At 41.8% G+C, this 19392-nt stretch overlaps 1 long non-coding RNA gene across 2 annotated transcripts in view; it reads right to left on the bottom strand.

The window, feature by feature from the left end:
• The window catches only part of LOC123575709, a 261519-nt gene that overhangs the window by 32629 nt on the left and 209498 nt on the right, over positions 1-19392 (bottom strand). For both annotated transcript variants that reach the window (XR_006700948.1, XR_006700947.1), the window contains one exon: positions 345-476. This is a non-coding gene — a long non-coding RNA (uncharacterized LOC123575709). The remainder of the gene's footprint in view (positions 1-344; positions 477-19392) is intronic.

The raw sequence follows: 19392 nt of genomic DNA, 5'->3' as shown, positions 1-19392 counted from the left end.
CAATGCCTTCTAAATAAAACCCAAACTCACTTATAGGACATGAGAGGCTTTCCCTTGAGTCTGTGTTATAACTGTGCACTTACTTACATGTTGGTTTCACCAATTACTTGTGAATTTCTTTGGAAAAATGGCCATGCCTTTATTCCTTTTAATCTTAATGCCCTAGCTCCTGAAACACTGAGCAGCAGCCTGAATTCGTGCCCACAGAACAACTGGCAATCAGTCCAACGTTCTCTGAATCCATGGGCAAGGTGCTGAGCCTTAGGGTATAACATGGTACATTTTAGCCTCCAGAGAGACAGCAAGTGACAACCTCACTGTAAAATGTCATGGCATTTACCTACCTTACAGGCTTCTTGCAAGGACGTAATGGGATCATGCGTGTAAAGGTCCTAGGTCACTGCTGGCACATGGTATTTATTCAGTCACTGTATATATAGTCCATTTGTTTCCTTCTCTTGGCCTCAGTTTATAATCTGTAAAATTAAAAAAATTAAACTAGGTGATTTCTAATGTCCCTTCTATCTCATAATGAGAGATTTTAGCACACGATTATCCGTCATTGATAGGGAAAAGAATGAAAATCAGTCAAGATAGAGAAAAGTTGGACAACACAACAAAGTTTATATAAATACTGTGAGGTGGTACGTAACCTGAGTGCCATATGCAGAATCCCACACCCAACGCCCGCAGAGAATACATTCAAGTGCGTGTGAAAAACATACCAAAACCAACCCTATGTTGGGCTAAAAATAGTATTATACACAGCAACAGAAACTAAAAGAAATATGGCCACATGCAGCAAGATAGATGAGTCCTTTAGACATTAAGCTAATGAAAAAAAAAAAAAAGCCAGAGGGATGCCTGAGTGGCTCAGTCGGTTAAGCATCCTAAGCATCTGACTGGCTCAGGTCATGATCTCACGGCTTGTGAGTTCGAGCCCCGCATCTGGCTCTGTGCTTACAGCTCAAAGCCGGGAGCCTGCTTCGGATTCTGTGTCTCCCTCTCTCTCGGCCCCTCCCCCACTTGCACTCTGTTTCTCCCTCTTTCAAAAATAAACATTAAAAAAAAATGTTTAAGCTAGATATTTACATAAAGCTAAAAACAAACAAACAAACAAACAAACAAAACAGGCAAAATAGGTCCAATGGCATCAGAGGTCAGGATCGTGGTTATTGGGAAAAGAGGGCAAAGAGGAAGGTTTCTGGGGTTCTATTTCTTGATCTGGATAGTGGTTAAATGGATATGTTCACTTTGCGTTAATTCAAGGGGTACACTGATGATGATGCATCAGTAGAAGTTTATCAATGACACCAAAAAGAAAAAAAAAAAGTGTGGCTAACATGCCCAGCTAGAAAGTGGTGAACCTGAGATTTGAATCAGGTGCACAGGGCCTCACCCTCCTCCGGGTGTCTACAAGGGCCTTTGCGTGAACAGCAAGCTCCGCTGTTTGTACCTCAGCCCTGTACGTTTTCTGAAAGCTCTTCTCAGCTTCTCAGGCTCTCCTCCACTGCTATAGAAGGCCCCTGTCTCAAGGAGAAAGAAGGCATCAGTTTGGGACTCATGTCCCTATGCCCTCTTTCCATTCAGGATTTTGTCTCTTTATGACTTCTCTGAAAAAGAACGGACTTGGCGACTGCCTGTTCTTTACGGCCAACAAATTATTTTGTCAATGTATCATCTAGTCCGAAGGTTCCTGCAACAAGGAATTCTACCATCACAAGAAGTGACACGAAAACTTACTCCATCTTTTCGCCCAGAGTTATTTCATTTCTTTTATACATTCTTCAACAAATACTCATTGGACACCCTGTGCAACAGAGGCACAATTCTAGGATAGATGCAGTGTTGAATAACTCTTATGGTATTTGCATCAACAAAATTAAACTAATAATGCGTCTTCTTCGCTAAGATTAGATAATGTACCACACAGCTTAATGTTTGGTAGACAGGAAATGTGAACTATATTTTAGTCATTACTCGTGTGTCTTTTATAACTTAGACATCTTCATCAGTGTCCCCAGTTCAAGAGGAGAAAACTGGACTCCGTTTTAATCATCTGCTGTACCTTAGCACAATATAAAAGGAAAGAGAGGAAAGAGGAAGGTATTTTTAATTTGGACCATGTGGAGTACATAAATGGTCAAAGCAATAAGACATCCTAATTCTACTCATAACAAATGATCCAGCCAAAAGCCTGTGAAGACCCTTGTCCCTACCTCCCTGCCACTCTGCAGAAATCACGGAAGGCTGAGCTATGTCTCTGGCTTCATCGGGTACCGTAGGGCCACTTAAAGATGACAAATTGGGAAACCCAGAGGGGTTGTCCCTCCAGAACCTCCGGTTGTGAATTACATAAACATGCTGCTCTACAGAGGCGATTCCCTGACTCGCCTTTATTAGATCACGTCTTTTACTCCTGGGTTACCTCAACCTCTACTGTTTGCACTTTCTTAGCAGCTAGCCTGACCCCAGGGCACCTTTGCTTCATGTGAAAAAATAACTTTGCAAAGCTGGAGTGTGTGGCCATGTAAACTCCAGGATTATCACTGCTAGAATTCAAAAGGGCTTTCCTGGCCTGCCTGCGCGGCCTGCTGTTACATGACGAGAACACAGTGCTGGGCTGGGGCTTCCCTTCTAGAAGCCGCCGCGTGTCCCCATGAGGGAACGTGTCAGAACAGAGGTTCTGCAGGCTAAAAATACACGACCAGATTTCAAAATAGCAGTCAGAAAGCATTCCACAGCAACCTATTTTGTCCACTTGGTTCCCCTGGGAAAAGAACATTCATGCCTGTGATTCGTCCCTCACTGAATTTGGATCAAATTTCTGAGCTCTGAAATATACTACCAGCATAATAAGGTTAAAGAGACACCTTGAGGATTATCTACCAGACATTAGCGAGCAGCTTTCCAAAATTATATACTGCAAGTGCTCTAGACAGAACCACAAATTTGTATTCATTTCCTCTATATTTGTAACTGGTCTCTGTTCAACCAACATCCATTACTCAACACATCACGGAGCCAAAAAGACATAATTATGGTCTGCTGCTTCTCCAGAGAAAGATTTCCCTTGAAAGCCAAAACAACAACAAGAAAACACTAAAAAAGGAAGACCGAAAGAGTTCAAATTCTTTTAGATCACATAAAATCTGAGAATATTCTCTGCTGTCATTACAAGTGATACATTGCTGTGCTAAAAATATGTTTGGGATGATGAATGTTACTCGTCATGATCTGATTCAAGAGGACCACGTTCAGGGTGTCCAACACCGCAAGACTATACAGAGTCCCAAGGTGGATCTGAGATTCTGGGAGGTTAACTGAGGCAAACAGCCAGAGGACAAGGCCAGTGGGGTCCCCTACTTCTGTAAGCCCTCTGACCCCAAGGACCGGGCCCTGAGCGTGCTGCATCCCTGACATCTGTACGATGCTCAGCTCAGGGCCCGTAATGCATGGGTTTTGAACAAAGAATTAATGAATGGCAGATATTATAATAGATTATAATATCTAAAGCAGAGTTTATCAGGGGAGGGAACACATCACTGTTTTCACTTACATTATACACGAGAGTATCTGAATACAATAACACTACCTCTGAGACTGCTGATGCCGGACGTGGGTTTTTATCCCCTACCCCAAGCAGTTCTGTGATACCAGCTGGATGTCCTACAACTGAACTCAATTCTGACACTGTCCTAGAGACAGCATCAAATCCCACAGGTTAAAGTCTTGGTCCTACAGGATTGCCCCTCCCCACCTGAGACGCTAGTTTCAAGTTCAGGCTATCACCTGTGCTTCTGAGCAAAGGACCACAGATCAGAGGTTACCATGACCCTCTCCTCAGGTTTGATTGCTTTGCTAGAGTGGCTCACAGAACTTAGGAAAATAGTTTACTTACAAGATTACTTGTTTGTTATAAAAGGAAAAAACAAAGAAGAGGCAAATGAAGAAATTCATGGGACAAGGTATGTAGGACGGGACATGGGGCTTCATGCTTTCTGAGGCGAAACTCTCCCTTCATCTCCACATTTGCCAAGGAAGTTCCCCAAACCCAATCTTTGGGGTTTTTATGGAGCCCTCCTTAAGTAGGCAGGCATTGATCAAATCATTGGCCATTGGTGAGTGAACTCAGTCTCCAGCCTCTCTCCTCTCCCTTGAGGTCAGAGATGGGGCTGAAAGTTCCAACCTTCCAAACACATGGATGGTTTCACTAGTAACCAGCCCCCATTCTTAAGTTACCTAAGTAGGGGCTTTCCAAAAGTCGCCTCATTAACATAACAAAGACACCTTGCCTGCTCTTAGCACTTAGGGAATTCTAAGAGCTCTGTGCCGGGAAGTGGGAGGAAGACCAAGTATATATTTCTTATTATAAATCACCGTATCATAGTCGCTCTTAACATTTGGCTGGATAACTCTTTGTTGTAGGGGGCTCTCCTGTGTGTTGTAGGATGTTTCGTAGAACCCCTTGACTGTGCCCACCTACACCAATCAGGAATGAAAATCAAAAATGTCTCCAGATATTGTCAAATGCCCCTTAGGGGGCAAACTCACCCTCAGTTGAGAACCGCTGGATATAAAGGAACAGGGTAGAATATCTAGGGAGATCCTCAGACAGGTTTGACAGCATGAACTTTTGCAAGGTGGTTAAGGTTTGGGGAAAAACTCTTGTCTCCAAAAAAGACTTGAGAAGTATATTAGTACCCTGCCTATTAATTGAAAGTGGTCTAACCCAAAGTGGCTTAAGCAATAAAAGATAACCTATTAGAATAGTACCTAAAAGTGCAGAGATAGCTAACTTCAGGTAGAGTGGGATCTAGGAGCTCAAACACTACGATCAGAACTCTGTTCCTCTCCCTTCTCTCTCTGCCCCTCCGCCTCTCACGCTCTGTCTCTCTCTCTCTGTCTCTGTCTCCCTCTCAAAAATAAATAAACACTAAAAAAAATTAAAAAATTTAAAAAAAGGGGGGCGCCTGGGTGGCTCAGTCAGTTAAGCGTCCGACTTCAGTTCAGGTCATGATCTCACAGTCCATGAGTTCGAGCCCCGCATCAGGCTCTGTGCTGACAGCTCAGAGCCTGGAGCCTGTTTTGGATTCTGTGACTCCTTCTCTTTCTGCCCCTCCACCTCTCATGCTCTCTCAAAAATAAATAAACATTTAAAAAAAAAAAAAAAAAAAAAGAACTCCGTTCCTCTCCATTGCTGGACTCCTCTTTCCTGATGGCAAAGTGCTCACCCCTCCAGTTCTACATCTTACCAGCTTAGAAACCAACCCTGATAGGAAGAGAGCTTCTCTTTCTCAATAGTTCTAGAAAGGAAAAAAAAAAAAAAAGATGCTCCCAGTTGATGCTTTTTGGACCAATTAGGTCACGTGTCCATCTGTAACTAATCAGAGTTAGGAAATTTAGGAGTTGTGGAACATGCCAAGTGGTTGGGTCTGAGTCTTGTGCCACTCTTAGATCAGGGAGCAAGGAATAGGCCAGTCCCACCCCAAGTACCTGGATTTACCTTGGGAGGCATATGGTTACCTAAAGAAACTCAACATGATGATACCCTAAGGGGTTATAGTAGGTACTGGGCAGGTAAAACAGTGTAAGTTAGTGGCCTAAATCTGGAAACACTAAGATACCAAATCAGAAACCAAAGCAAGGGCTCCTGTGCCAGTGTAAATACAGAGCCCCAGTGATGGCCTCAGGGTATGAGCTGCTCAGTTAGGGTACTACTTATAACTATATTTTCTCTGAAACTTTCTTTCCTAGATCTGTGAGTACTTATTAAACATGAAGAGATTTATGCATTCAAATAGCAATATTTAATCTTTCCCCCTGCCTGGCGCTGTTTGTGTACCTTTGCTTTCCTTCTTGCCCTTTCTAAAGATCCCCTCCAGTAAATTCAGACTTGGAACAGCTCCCTCCAGCTGGATGACAGACACTTTCTATTTTGTGCTGCTCACAGATACTGAATTATGGGTCACAGAGTGGGATCGCCTAACTGCCAACACCAGGTTGAGGACAGAGAAGGGAGACTTGTAATATCTTGCCCTGGTAGCATCTGGAGGAGATTTCCTCCTGCCTAGCTGGTGAGCATTTCACATCCAGAAACAGAATGATGACCTCTGATAATGCATAGAAATTGTGGTCTCCCTGACATGACCACAGGTGCTGTTTTTGTTTGCTTCAATGCTAATCCCTTTCATAAATCTTACTGAGCATTTCTCTACAGACTATAAAGTCACATCAATCTCAGACGACATGTTATGTGGAATATGAGAAATCCAGCAACTGTCTTTATAAACTTTTAGCTTTTTAATTTTTTTTTAATGTTTATTTTTGAGAGAGACAGAGACAGAGCATGAGCAGGGGAGGGGCAGAGAGAGGGGGAAACACAAAATCCAAAGCAGGCTCCAGGCTCTGAGCTGTCAGCATAGAGCCTGATGCTAGGCTCGAATTCACGAACCATGAGATCATGACCTGAGCCAAAGTCAGACACTTAACCGACTGAGCCACCCAGGTGCTCCAAATTTCCCCAAATTTTAATCTCATTATGTGACAACAAGCTGCAGGAATTCACCTGGAAATGTGAGGAGTCTGGGCTGTTCTCATAAATTTAAGGCAGTTATTCATTAAATGGAAGTTCTTTGAGGACAGCAAATTTGTTTGCTGAGGGCATCTGAAGTCTGTGGAGGGACAGGGCTTGTGCTGACAGCAGTCCGGATCAATGGCTGCCCATCGAAGGGTTTGGCCCACTCTGAAGCCTAGAATCTTGGATCCCCAGTGTTGACCAAGATCAATATCTGTGATAAGACCTGGAAGAAATTCTTTAAATGCATGCATTCCTAAGAGGATAAAAGTAGACTTTTTAATTTATAAGCATAAGGACGGACATTCAGTGGATTCTAAGACCAGCCCAGGTTTCTCCTTTATTAGGGACCTGTTAACACCTCTGAACTTCTGTGATAATTGCCTCGTTTGGATTCTTCTATTTTGCAAGTTTGCTAATGCTCTTTGACATATCAAGTAAAGCCTTGTCCTGCTCTCTTCTCTATGAAGGCATTACATGGCAGTGAACCTCAAAGACTTCAGACTTGTAGAGTCACACAAACCTAGTTTGGAATCTTTGTTTTTGCCTCTTGCAATTTTGTGACCTGGAGCTCATTTCACATCTATTTTCTTCTCTCTGATCTGTGGGCACACCTATTTGATAGCATTGTGCTGAGATTTACTTAAGAGGCACATGTAACGTTTGGCACAGAGTAGGAGTTCATGGTGGCTATTGTATCATTTTAGGGTCTTTGCTTACTATTTGAAAATAATCCTTGGCCTCTGTGTCTGCAAGCACATAACATTCTTTTCCAGGTAATCTTTACAGAGGATTTGTCTCTCTACCACTCGTGGTAAGCTCCTGGCCACCTTCTTTATTTGTTAACTAAGGAAAAAACTGGGGTCTCCCTCCTTGGTCTGTGGCCACGTCCAACAGTGCAGTATCCCCCATGCCCAGGATCGCTCCTAACTTTGGCCAATATAGTGTTGCTGTCTGAGTAACACCTCCATGCATCCCACAAGAAGAGCATGCCAGGGATGTGGCAATCATGCCATACCTGATACGGTATTGGTTGTGTAATTGTTTAATGTGATGCTAACAATCGTTATATACACACATATCTCAGGGGGTCAAATGCCATTTGCCCACCAAGTGAATAGAATCCACTTGCTAAAGGGATTCTAGTTAAACAATCCCTAGTTAAAGGGACCCAGACAAAGCTATGATTCTTTAGGGGCCGTGTGCATATCTCCATTACGCATGCTTGGAATTTTTAGCATCTGATTACGTAGCTTGGTTTCATGGGTGATCACCCTCATCTTTCATGCGTATATTCAACTCTAAGCTTAGTCCTCAGGGTTTTCTGTTCTGTTACAGACCTCATCTTAGGAAATTTCTAAGCAATCAACTTCTTTAACAAACATATATTGAGCACTCCCTATGGGTAAGACTCTATGCTACGTGCCGAGGATACTTATATAAGTGAACCACTGCTGGAATGCAACACAGAATACGCTAGTTTATATAATAAATGTGTGAGCCTCTCATGTCTGATGCTAACACTGCCATACCTAGATAAAGGCAGGGGGAATGTCCAGACAGGCATGACCTTACGTGCACAAGATTCCCCTCATGGCCAGAGAGCTAGCTGAGCAAATGGGGGAGAATGTGCTAAGGGATTCAGTTGCTAAAGGAGTCAGGAAGGACGATAGCACAGGGGTCAAAGGGTTGATTACATATTTCTTGGTTCATCTAGATCTTAGTTTCAAGGTTGTCACAAATGATTCTTCATACGTGAAAGAGATTTATGACCACTGCATTCATGATCACTACTGGATAATTCTCTTGACAGGCACAGGAGACAGAGACTGAGTTCGGAAAATAACCTGACTTTGCCCTTTACCAGCCATTCCTTTCCTACCCTTTGATTTCACACCAGCATTGTCTTTGATATTGTGACGGTTATTCTTGTTGTTGCTTTTCTTTTTGTTAAGGAGTAAGAATTTGTCTTCTGCTTTCTTGCTTTGAAATGACAACTCCTTGTAGTGTATTTAATAAGGGCTAAGTTAAATTAATGCAGGAATTGGGACAAGGAGAATTTTTTTGGAAAGTACATGTTTGGGAATCCTCAGGTAAGCTAAGGATGTAAGAAACCCTGAGACTATCCCAGAGAAAGACATGCTCCTTATATTGACCACAGTTGAAACTCTACCAGGACTGTTTTTATAAACAGCATAAATCTCAGATAACACAATTAAGGGTTCAAAGCTGTTTGTCATTGTATTTGATGGAGATATACAACCTTCTGCTTCTAATCAGAATTTAAGAAGCAGGTACCAACAGGATTTACACAAAGCGAGACACTATCCTGGACACCAACACAGTCTGTCTCTTTTCTATCCAGTCCAGAACGGAAACAGATGTGGCATCACTCTGCTTCTGTTCAACTCCAGTGCCCTCTATGTGTTACTCTTGACCCCAAATTTTGTTACACTGTCAACTAAAGTCCAAAAGGTGAGCTTTGAACTGGTCATCATCAAAAATCTTCATTATTTTGGGGGGCACCTGGGTGGCTCAGTTGCTTAAGTGTCTGAGTCTTGATTTTGACCCAGGTCATGATCTCACAGTTTGTGAAAATGAGCCCCACATCAGGCTCTGTGCTGACAGTGCAGAACCTGCTTGGGATTCTCTTTCTCTCCCTCTCTCTCTGCCCCTCCCCTGCTCACACATTCTCATTCTCTCTCTCTCTCTCTCTCTCAAAATAAATAAATAAGCATTTAAAAATCTTTATTATTTTTATTATTTTAGTCTGGGCTTTCCCAGAAACAGATTTTGTTTGGGTTCCCTAAGAGAAGAACTTGAGTGTGGAAACCTTATTTAGGAAATGAGGGGAATACCAGTAGGAAGTAGGGAAGTGATGGAGGGAGAGAAGACAACCAATAGAAGTGTTACAGAGCCAGCTACCACAGTGGGCAACCTAAGCTTAATCCTCTGGAGACACTATGGGAAATGTTGTAAAATTCACATCAAAGAATTTTCTCACATTAAGTGTTATGGGTTGAATTATGTACTCCAAACAGATATGTTGAAGTTCTAACCCCCAGTACCTCAGAATGTAAACTTATTTCAAAATAGGGTCATTGTAGATGTGATTAATTCAGTAAAGATGTGTTCACCCTGAATAAAGTAGGCCCTGAATCCAACATGACTGATGTCATTATAAGAAGATGATATGAATTGGGGCACCTAGGTAGCTAAGTCAGCTGAGCACCTGTCTCTGGATTTCAGCTCAGGTCATGATCGTGGGATAGAGCCCCAGTGTCAGACTCCATGAGGAGCATGGAGCTTGCTTAAGATTCTCTCTCTCCCACTGCCCCACTTGCTGTCTCTTTCTCTCAGAAGAAGAAGGAGGAGGAGGAGGAAGAGGAGGAGGAGAAGGAGAAGGAGAAGGAGAAGGAGAGGAGAAGGAGAAGGAGAAGAACAAAGAGAAGGAGAAGAAGAAGGAGAAGAAGGAGGAGGGGAAGGAGAAGGACAAAGAGAAGAAGAAGAAGGAGAAGGAGAAGGAAAAGAAGAAGGAGGAGGATAAGGAGGGGAAGGAGAAGGAGAGGAGAAGAAGGAGGAGGAGGAGGAGGAGAAGGAGAAGGAGAAGGAGAAGGAGAGGAGAAGGAGAAGGAGAAGGAGAAGGAGAAGGAGAAGGAGAAGGAGAAGGAGAAGGACAAAGAGAAGGAGAAGGAGAAGGAGGAGGAGGAGGAGGAGGAGGAGGAGGAGAAGGAGAAGGACAAAGAGAAGGAGAAGAAGAAGGAGAAGGAGAAGGAAAAGAAGAAGGAGGAGGAGAAGGAGGGGAAGGAGAAGGAGAGGAGGAGGAGGAGGAGGAGGAGGAGGAGGAGGAGAAGGGGAAGGAGAAGGAGAAGAAGAAGAAGAAGAAGGAGGAGGAGGAGGAGGAGGAGGAGAAGGAGAAGGAGAAGGAGAGGAGAAGGAGAAGGAGAAGGAGAAGGAGAAGGAGAAGGACAAAGAGAAGGAGGAGGAGGAGGAGGAGGAGGAGGAGGAGGAGGAGGAGGAGGAGAAGGAGAAGGACAAAGAGAAGGAGAAGAAGAAGGAGAAGGAGAAGGAAAAGAAGAAGGAGGAGGAGAAGGAGGGGAAGGAGAAGGAGAGGAGGAGGAGGAGGAGAAGGGGAAGGAGAAGGAGAAGAAGAAGAAGAAGAAGAAGAAGAAGAAGAAGGAGGAGGAGGAGGAGGAGGAGGAGGAGGAGGAGGAGAAAGGAAGAAAGAGAGGGAGGAGGAGGAGGAGATGTGAAGCTAAGAGGGAAGAATGTCATGTAAAGATGAAGACAGAGATGGACTCATACAGCTACAAGCCAAGGAACACCAAGGATTAATGGTGACAGCAGAAGCTAGGATAAGGCAAGGAAAGGTTCTACCCAGAGTCTCAGAGAGAGCATGGTCACGGTAACACCCTGATTTTGGACTTCTAGCCTCCAGAAATGTGAAAGAATAAATTTCTGTTGTTTTAGGGCCAGTTTTCATACTTTGATAGGGAAGTCCTAAGAAACGAATACACTGAAGGACGTGGGATATTTATACACTACCATCAGTCACTGGTTGAAGACTGGTTGAGGACTGCTCAACCAGTGACTGATGAGAGTTCAGCCCACAGCACTTCTTGATCTTCACACACAGGCTGAGCAGCTTTTTGAGGTTCCAGAACAATCCTCAGGCATGGAGATCCAGTTACTGGCAGCTGGAAGTCCACCAAGTCCCCAGGCAAGTGGCAGAAAAAGATAGAGAGATTTGAAGCCTGAGAAGGACTCATTGCATTCTCACTGGTTTGAAGACAGAGGGGGCACTTGCCCCTAGAAATAATGAATGGCCCCCACTGACAGCCAACAAGAAACCGGGCTCTACCAACAGCCTGCATGGACTTGGAAGTGGATTCCTACCCCCAAGCTTCCAGATTAATGCCAGTTAGCCTGGACTTTGGCCTTTTGAGACCTATTATGGCCGTCAAGTTCTGATGTGGTTTGTAATACACCATAGATATCTGAAACAAGGACTTTTACGCCTTTTGGTTACAGTTGAAATACTTCTCCAGATTGGTTATGTTGTATACATTATCTCTAACCTCACAAAAACATTGAAAAGTGGCTCCTGTATAATTAGCCCCATTTTGCCAATAAAAAAATTGAGTTTCACATAGGTCAAGCAACTCATATATATTTACCACCACTGTCCCCATTATTTTTACTCCTGCCTTTTAATGATAAAACAATACTCAAACCTCTACTTTTAGCAAATCATTTCCCAATTTGTGCCAAGTAAAAGAACTCTGGTGTGGTCGCTGACATGGGCTGGGCTTCTTGCCCCAGGGGAAGGGAAGTGTCACTGTTGTATGGCTTAGATGGGCACATGACCAAAAGCATGTTGACCTCTCCAGGAAATCAGTGGGAAGCAGATGCCCTACAGGGAAGCAAGGGTCCACCTACCGCTCACCATATGTCAAGCGGTGACAGGTCAGCATTTGTCTAAGAGGTAGGCATTCTGAGAGTTGTCACCTGGGAGCATATGGCAATTGGGATAGAAAAAAAAAAAAAAAAAAAAAAAAAAAACCCTAACATGTCAGGTGTTAAACACCAGTTGCCAAAAATATATATTGTTTATGACAGCTTTTAATTTCTGGAGAATCATGGAGAGGCATATTCCCCCAGGCAACTCTGTGGAACTACAATTATACTCAATAAGCTGCAACAACTAAATACAGCAAAATGGCCGGCCCTACGGTAGTAGGATTGTTCCATGCTCCTAAAAATATGGCCCCAAATAATTACCTAGGCCATCATATATTATCATCCAGACAAATAGAAAAGCAGACAAATGATTAGAACAGACACTTCAAAAAAGTAGGTATCCAAGTGGCAAATAGATATATGAAAAGGTGCTCAATTTCATTAGGCATCAGGGAAATACAAACCGAAACTCCATAGAGACACCATTGACAATCCAACAAAATGGCTAAAATGAGAAAGACCAACAATATCAATTGTTGACCTGGGATGGGGACCGATTGGAAATTTCAAATATTGCTGCTGGAAGGAGTATAAATTAGTACTTTAGGAAAATGTTTTAGCACTATTTACTAAAGTCGAATGTCCCCTGACTATATGACCTAACAATTCCACTGTCAAGTATACCCAACAGACATGTGTGTACATGTTCCCAAATGACATATAAACGAGCGTTCAGACATTATGATGTGGTGCTTGAAAATCAACACTCCACATATGAGACCCAGTAGACAGCTTCTTGGTTCCTATCAGGTTGTAACACATGCTCTCTATTTGTAGCGTACTGAGTTATCCAGCCATGAGTTAGGCAGGTAGGGATTAGAATAATGGCTGTACCATTTTATTAGCTATGTGGCTTTGGATACTTATGCATCAGTTTACCTGTCTTTAAAATGTAGGCCAGAGCAATACCTATTTCATTAGATTGTAGTAAGAACTCATGATGCTAATGTAAATATAGCAGTTAGAACAGTGCTTAGCACATAGTAAATGCTCCATAAATTAGATGCCATGTATCAAGCCATCTCTCTTTCCCTATTTATACAGCTGTATGCTCAGGTATGTTTCAGACATACTCAAGCAGGTTCAGCTAAAGGTGAACTTCAGATGAGCACTTCAGTCAACGGACAGGTAAGCATCCAGTGATATCGTAAAAATCAAATCTGTTAATTGATAAATGTTGACATTAATAGGTGACAGAGGAATAACTTTATAAGGATGCATTTATTTATGAGCATATATCTTGCTAATATTTTTTATAGGATTGGAATGTTGATAACATGCTTCATTAAGCATATGTGATTTTGAACTCAATAGCGTACCTAAAATACTTATATTAATTGTATGCACATATAAACATTTGTTTCATCAAGATTTTCTTTTCTTTTCAGCACTACTAATTTAACCGAAGGTTTACAAGTTTGAAGGAGTACAGAAGTTGTAGGATAACCTTGAGGTCTTAAGTTCAGATGTCAGATCACAGAAATGATATAAAAGTTTGTGGCAAGGAAGATGGATACATAGCACTAAAGAAATAGAAAAATTGGAAGCAAAAATGAAGGAGTAATATACTTGGATAAACCCAACAGAAACACTAAATATCAGTGATCAAACTACAATAATGTGGAAAACATAACTTTTTTTTTTTTTTTGCTTGCTTCAACTATAAACCCGGCATGTCTCATTCTCTCTGATAAAACATGCCTCTAATATTCATTTTCTAGCTCTTGAGTCCTTCCAGTGACTACCAACAGTGGCAGGGACAGACTTTTGATAGAATCCATTTGTACCTTCCAAGATAATGTTAATATTTTGCTCTTTCAGGAATGCCAGCATTGAAAAAAGAAAGTCCCTGAATGACAGCTATGCAGCAGCCTCAGGAACAAGTCCTAGAGGGAGAAAGAGGACACGGGGCTCAGCACAGACTTCTCCAGAGAAAATGGAGTCAATAGGTTAGCTGATATGCTAGGGTATGTGGAGAAGAGCTTTACATCAAGGGCAGAGACTGGGGTGGGGAGAGAGGGAAGCACAGATAATGACAGCAAAAGATTAAGCAACAGAAAAGATGGAGAAATTATTAAAACACCAAGGGAAAAATAACTAAAAGAAAAAAGCAATCATATTACACAAGTTGAGTTGGCTCGGCTGGGAGTAATATTTGCATAGATACAATAATGAAAGCACAGTACTGATTTAATACATTATGACAAGACTATGTCGTACTAGGAGAGTCAAGGAGGAAGGAAGAGTGTGATAGGGACAAAGAGAGGACATGAATGTGTCAGTCTGGTTTAGGATATGTGGGTAAGAAAACAAAACTTTCTCTTAGCAGAAAATCAAAAGGTAGCAGTATAATTATACTACATATGGAGGTACTATCCAAAGAAAATCCAAGAGTTTATAGCGGCTATATTCAGAGGTAAGAATGGCAGGATTTGAGGGAATCTTTTTCATTATTAGATTTGCAGTATTATTTCACTTCGAATCTATGCACCTATACTATTCTGACCTTAAAAAAAACACTAAATGAACAAGGGGTTAATCTTTGGACTCAGTCTTGATTCTGAAAAGAACAACATGGCTAGTAGTGTTTATAATAAAATAATGCATAAATTAAATGTATTAATATATTGTAAATAACTATTTGGTTCCACTCAGTGGCTTACATGATACTCATAAAAGCATGGTCACCAGCCTGGTCCCCAATTAGTCAAAGTCTGCCAGAATTAAGATACAAGAAAAAGGTACACCATGATTAGACTGCTATCATTTTTATTTAGGGACCAATGCTAAATTCAGTATTTAAGAATATAATGGCACTTAGTAATATAATTTGACAGGATTGTTGCATTATGTTTGTTTTTCCAGAGTAGCCTCTTAGCTCTTCACCATTCTTAACAATTTTGACTTCATTTGAATATCCTATGAGATAGTCAATCCCCCTGGCTCTCTCCCCCAGTCACCCTAAGGATAGATAGAATCTATTTTATCTATTTCACTTGCAGCCTGTTGGCACACCTGCTGACACTCCCTTGACCAAATGGGGCCAAATAAGGTCCTTCAGGAGCACACCTCCTTCTGCTCACCGCTGTGTCCAGGGAGCATGAGCAAGAACATGAATGAGAAAGTAATGAAAACTTGCTTTTGTTTGTCTCATTGCTTGTGTGCTCACATGGTGAAAGAAACAGAACCTAGGAGCACCTGGGTGGCTCAGTTAAGGTCCGACTTTGGCTCAGGTCATGATCTCACAGTTCACGACTTCGAGCCCCTCGACAGGCTCTGTGCTGACAGCTCAGAGCCTGGATCCTGCTTCAGATTCTGTGTCTCTCTCTCTCTCTCTCTCTCTCTCTCTCTCTCTCTCTCTCTCTCTCTCTCTCTCTCCCCTTCCCCTCTGCTTGTGCTCTCTCTCTCTTTCTCTCTCAAAAATAAATAAACATTAAGGAAGGAAGGAAAGAAGGAAGGAAGGAAGGAAGGAAGAGAAAGAAAGAGAGACAGAGAAAGAAAGAAAGAAAGAAAGAAAGAAAGAAAGAAAGAAAGAAAGAAAGAAAGAAAGAAAGAAAGAAAGAAAGAGAGAAACCTATGTTCAGTTAAAACCAGGCATTTAGCTGATACCCAGACTAAAATGGCAGTATTCAGGATCAGCAAGGAAAAAAATCAGAAAAAAAAACTGCAGAGTGTGAGAAAAAAATACACAAAGAGGAAAGTAAGATAATCATGAGCCTAGAACATGTATTGCTTTTAGCTCCCTAGTACATATCTATTCTTCACGAAACCCAGCTCCAGGGCAGGATCTGATGGGTTCAACCAATCATAGAAATCCCAACTCCTTTGTCAAAGGTCATTTTCTAGATAAACCAACTAAATTTTTTTCTCTTTTTTTCCCTTTTTTTGTTTAATTTCAGAATTACTGAGGTATAACGGACAAATAAAACAGTAAGATATTTAACACGTACATTGTGGTGATTTGATATACATATACATTAGGGAAGAATTTCTCCCACCTAGTTAATTAACACAACCATCACCTCATATATTTCCCTTCTTTTTTCCCTCTTGGTAAGAATATTTAAGTTCTGCTCTCTTAACAAATTTCAATTATACAACATAGTGTTATTAAGTACAGTCACAAGGTTTTACATTAGATTCTCAGGCCTTATTCATCTTATAGCTGCAAGTCTGTACTCTTTTACTAATCTCTCCCTATTTCCCAAGCCCTGGCAACCACTTCCCTTCTCCTTGTTTCTGAGCTTGACTGTTTGGTTTGGTTTTGTTTTTTCTTTTTTAGATTTCACATATAAGTGATACCACGTGGTATTTGTCTTTGTCTGTCTGGCTTATTTCACTCAGCATAGTGTCCTTAAGGTCCATCCATGTTGTTACAAATGGCAGGATTTCCTTCTTTCTCGTGGCTGAATATTCCATTGTGTATATATACCACGTTTTCTTTACCCATCCATCCTTTGATGGACTCTCGGGGTGTTTTCCTATACTGGCTATAGCCAACTAGGTATGTATTTACCTTAAACAAAAGATTTGCTCTAGGCCAGTCCAGTGTGCATAGTACTCAGAAAACTTGCTCAGTAATTATGGAAAACTACAGTCTCCTGGCTTCCATCTTGTGACCATGAGGCATCAGAAAGCTAACCTAAGAAAGCAAAGTGTAGAGAAGCACAAAATAAGAAAGTAGAACCCTCCACAAACCATGTCTGAGAGTTGCCTCACCTCTAAACTTTTTGGGTCGTGTGACCCAATAAATCCCTTCTAGTATTGAAGACAGTTTGACTCCCATATTCTTTTACTTGCAACAGAACCTTCTAACTGACACAGTACCTAATGGATAAGATGCATGGAGAAGCCAAAGAGGGATAGAGTATCAGGTACCAAGACAGAGAATTGAATGCATCTGAAAATAATTCCATTCAAACTGAGTCCAGAAGACAAAGAAAAAACTCAGTGCTGGAAACTAGAAGATAATTGCTTAATTACAGTTTGGGGACAGCACTTGTAAAAGGGGAACGTTTCACCCCAGTGGGACTGCACACAAGGAAATTACTCATTGTTCTCATACTGGTAAAAGCTAAAATGCCTTGTCTAAGGATTATTGTTCTCTGCGATGGCTCCATAATATTCTGTTAACTTGCTTATAGATTTTTTTAAAAGGCATGTTTTCTCTGTGAGCTTTAGAGGAAATGAATAAGGACAAGGAGGAGAAGAAGAGTTGGCAGTTTAATGAAAGAAACTTAGAGCGTATATTTTCATATACATGATGGATCTGGCAGAATCTTATATTTGCCACAGTTACTTTGTTATTTTATTTTTAAATGTTGTATTTATTTTTGAGAGAGAAAAAGCATGAGCAGGGGAGGGGTAGGAAGAGGGGGGACAGAGGATCCTAAGCAGGCACCACAGTGATAGCAGAGAGCATAATGCAGGGCTTGAAGCCATAAACACTGAGATCATGACCTGAGCTGAAGTCGGATGCTTAAATGACTGAGCCAGGCAGGTGCCCCTGTAAACAGTTATTTTAAATGTTGAAGCTTGAAGTTTTAGATAAAATAATATAACAGAAATTTCTGCTGTATGGTACTGAGCAATCTCCCTACTCCAGCCTTCTTTCTGTCCAGGAAGACATTGGGTCAAATAGTGGATTGGGCTTTGAAACCTTCCTTCCCTCAGCCCTAGTCTCCCTCGCTTAGCTCTGTAAGGATTCCACTTGCTGGCAAATGAAATTATTCTGTGGTAAGAGGACTCTTGATTTGTGTATTAAAGTTACACCTCCACAGGTTGCTTTTAACGCTCAAGTCACTACTAAATTACCCATCTCCTCTTAGATTTCTGAGTCAATGACCACAGAAAGAATATAGCTCTTAAATTCACCCAAACACACATGTTCAGAACTCATGGGATATTACGTGGTTGTTTACAAAAGACAAAAACCAGATTCTAGAGAGACTAGACCCGAAGCGTACACGAAAGGTCAAAGAACTTAAGGAACGACTGCATTTCACTAAGTCTAAGATGCACTCTTTTTCTCATTTTTGATCTCAGGAATTGAGCTGTATCTGACCACTGGCTACTGTTATGATGTAGTTCTAACTGTCTGCATGCATGTGACTCTCGTCATAGATGTTCACATCGTTGGCACTTCAGCTAATATGTGAATTGTTGGCCCTTCATGTGCTGAGTTTAAGTGCCTTTTAAAATGTCCTCCTGGTTGTGTTAGTTTGCTAAGGCTACCATAACAAAGTACCATCCCAGGGTTTTTCTTCTGCGTGTCCTAATCTCCTCTTATAAAGACACCAGTCAGATTGGAGTAAGACCCATCCTAAGGGCCTCATTTTATCTTAATCACCTCTTTTTTTTCTGTTTATTTTTTTTTTTTAATTTACATCTAAGTTAGTTAGCATATAGTGCAACGATTTCAGTAGATCCTTAATGCCCCTTACCCGTTGAGCCCATCCCCCCCTCCCACAACCCCTCCAGTAACCCTCTGTTGGTTCTCCATATTTTTAAGAGTCTCTTATGTTTTGTCCCCCTCCCTGTTTTTATATTATTTTTGCTTCCCTTCCCTTATGTTCATCTGGTGCGTGTCTTAAAGTCCTCATATGAGTGAAGTCATATATTTGTCTTTCTCTGACTAATTTCGCTTAGCATAATACCCTCCAGTTCCATCCACCTAGTTGCAAACAGCAAGATTTCATTCTTTTTGCCTTAACCGCCTCTTTTAAGACTCGATCTCCAAATGTAGTCACCTTCTGAGGTACCGAAGGTGAGGGCTTCAACACGTGAGTTTTGAGGGGCACATAATTCCCACAACACTGGGATGAAAAATTCTAAGATGTTAAAGTTCTATGCAGTGATTTGAGAGTTTTTCTTCCCTAGGGATAGTTAAAATCATGAGATATGTTAGGATGAGTGGCATCTGTGCAGATTATTTACTTATTCCTTCCAGCATCCAACCCACCCTCATGTACTCTCTGATGCTTGTGGTAGGGTAGGAACCACACACCCCACATCTCCCTGCCCCGTGGCTTCCTGGTGAGCTCTGCCACTGGGAGACCCAACAGGGAAACTGGAAGGTGGGAAAGGGGGATAAAGGACTTATTTTCTGTGTCAGTATTAATCCAATATCAGAGGACAGCTGTAGGTAGCCTCAGCCTCAAGATTCTTTAGGCAGTTCCAGAACCAGCCATAGAGCAGGCGCCTAGAGAAAAGACCACCCACGCTCACATCAGCCATACGGTAGTGCCCGGAGGTTCAAGCACCAGCCACAAAGGGCCAAGCCCCCAGGTTTGGTG

Source organism: Leopardus geoffroyi, chromosome C2 (assembly GCF_018350155.1).
Source record: "Leopardus geoffroyi isolate Oge1 chromosome C2, O.geoffroyi_Oge1_pat1.0, whole genome shotgun sequence".
Taxonomy (NCBI): Eukaryota; Metazoa; Chordata; class Mammalia; order Carnivora; family Felidae; genus Leopardus; species Leopardus geoffroyi.
The sequence above is the reverse complement of the archived record's forward strand: the minus strand, read 5'-3'. Positions and strand labels throughout refer to the sequence as shown.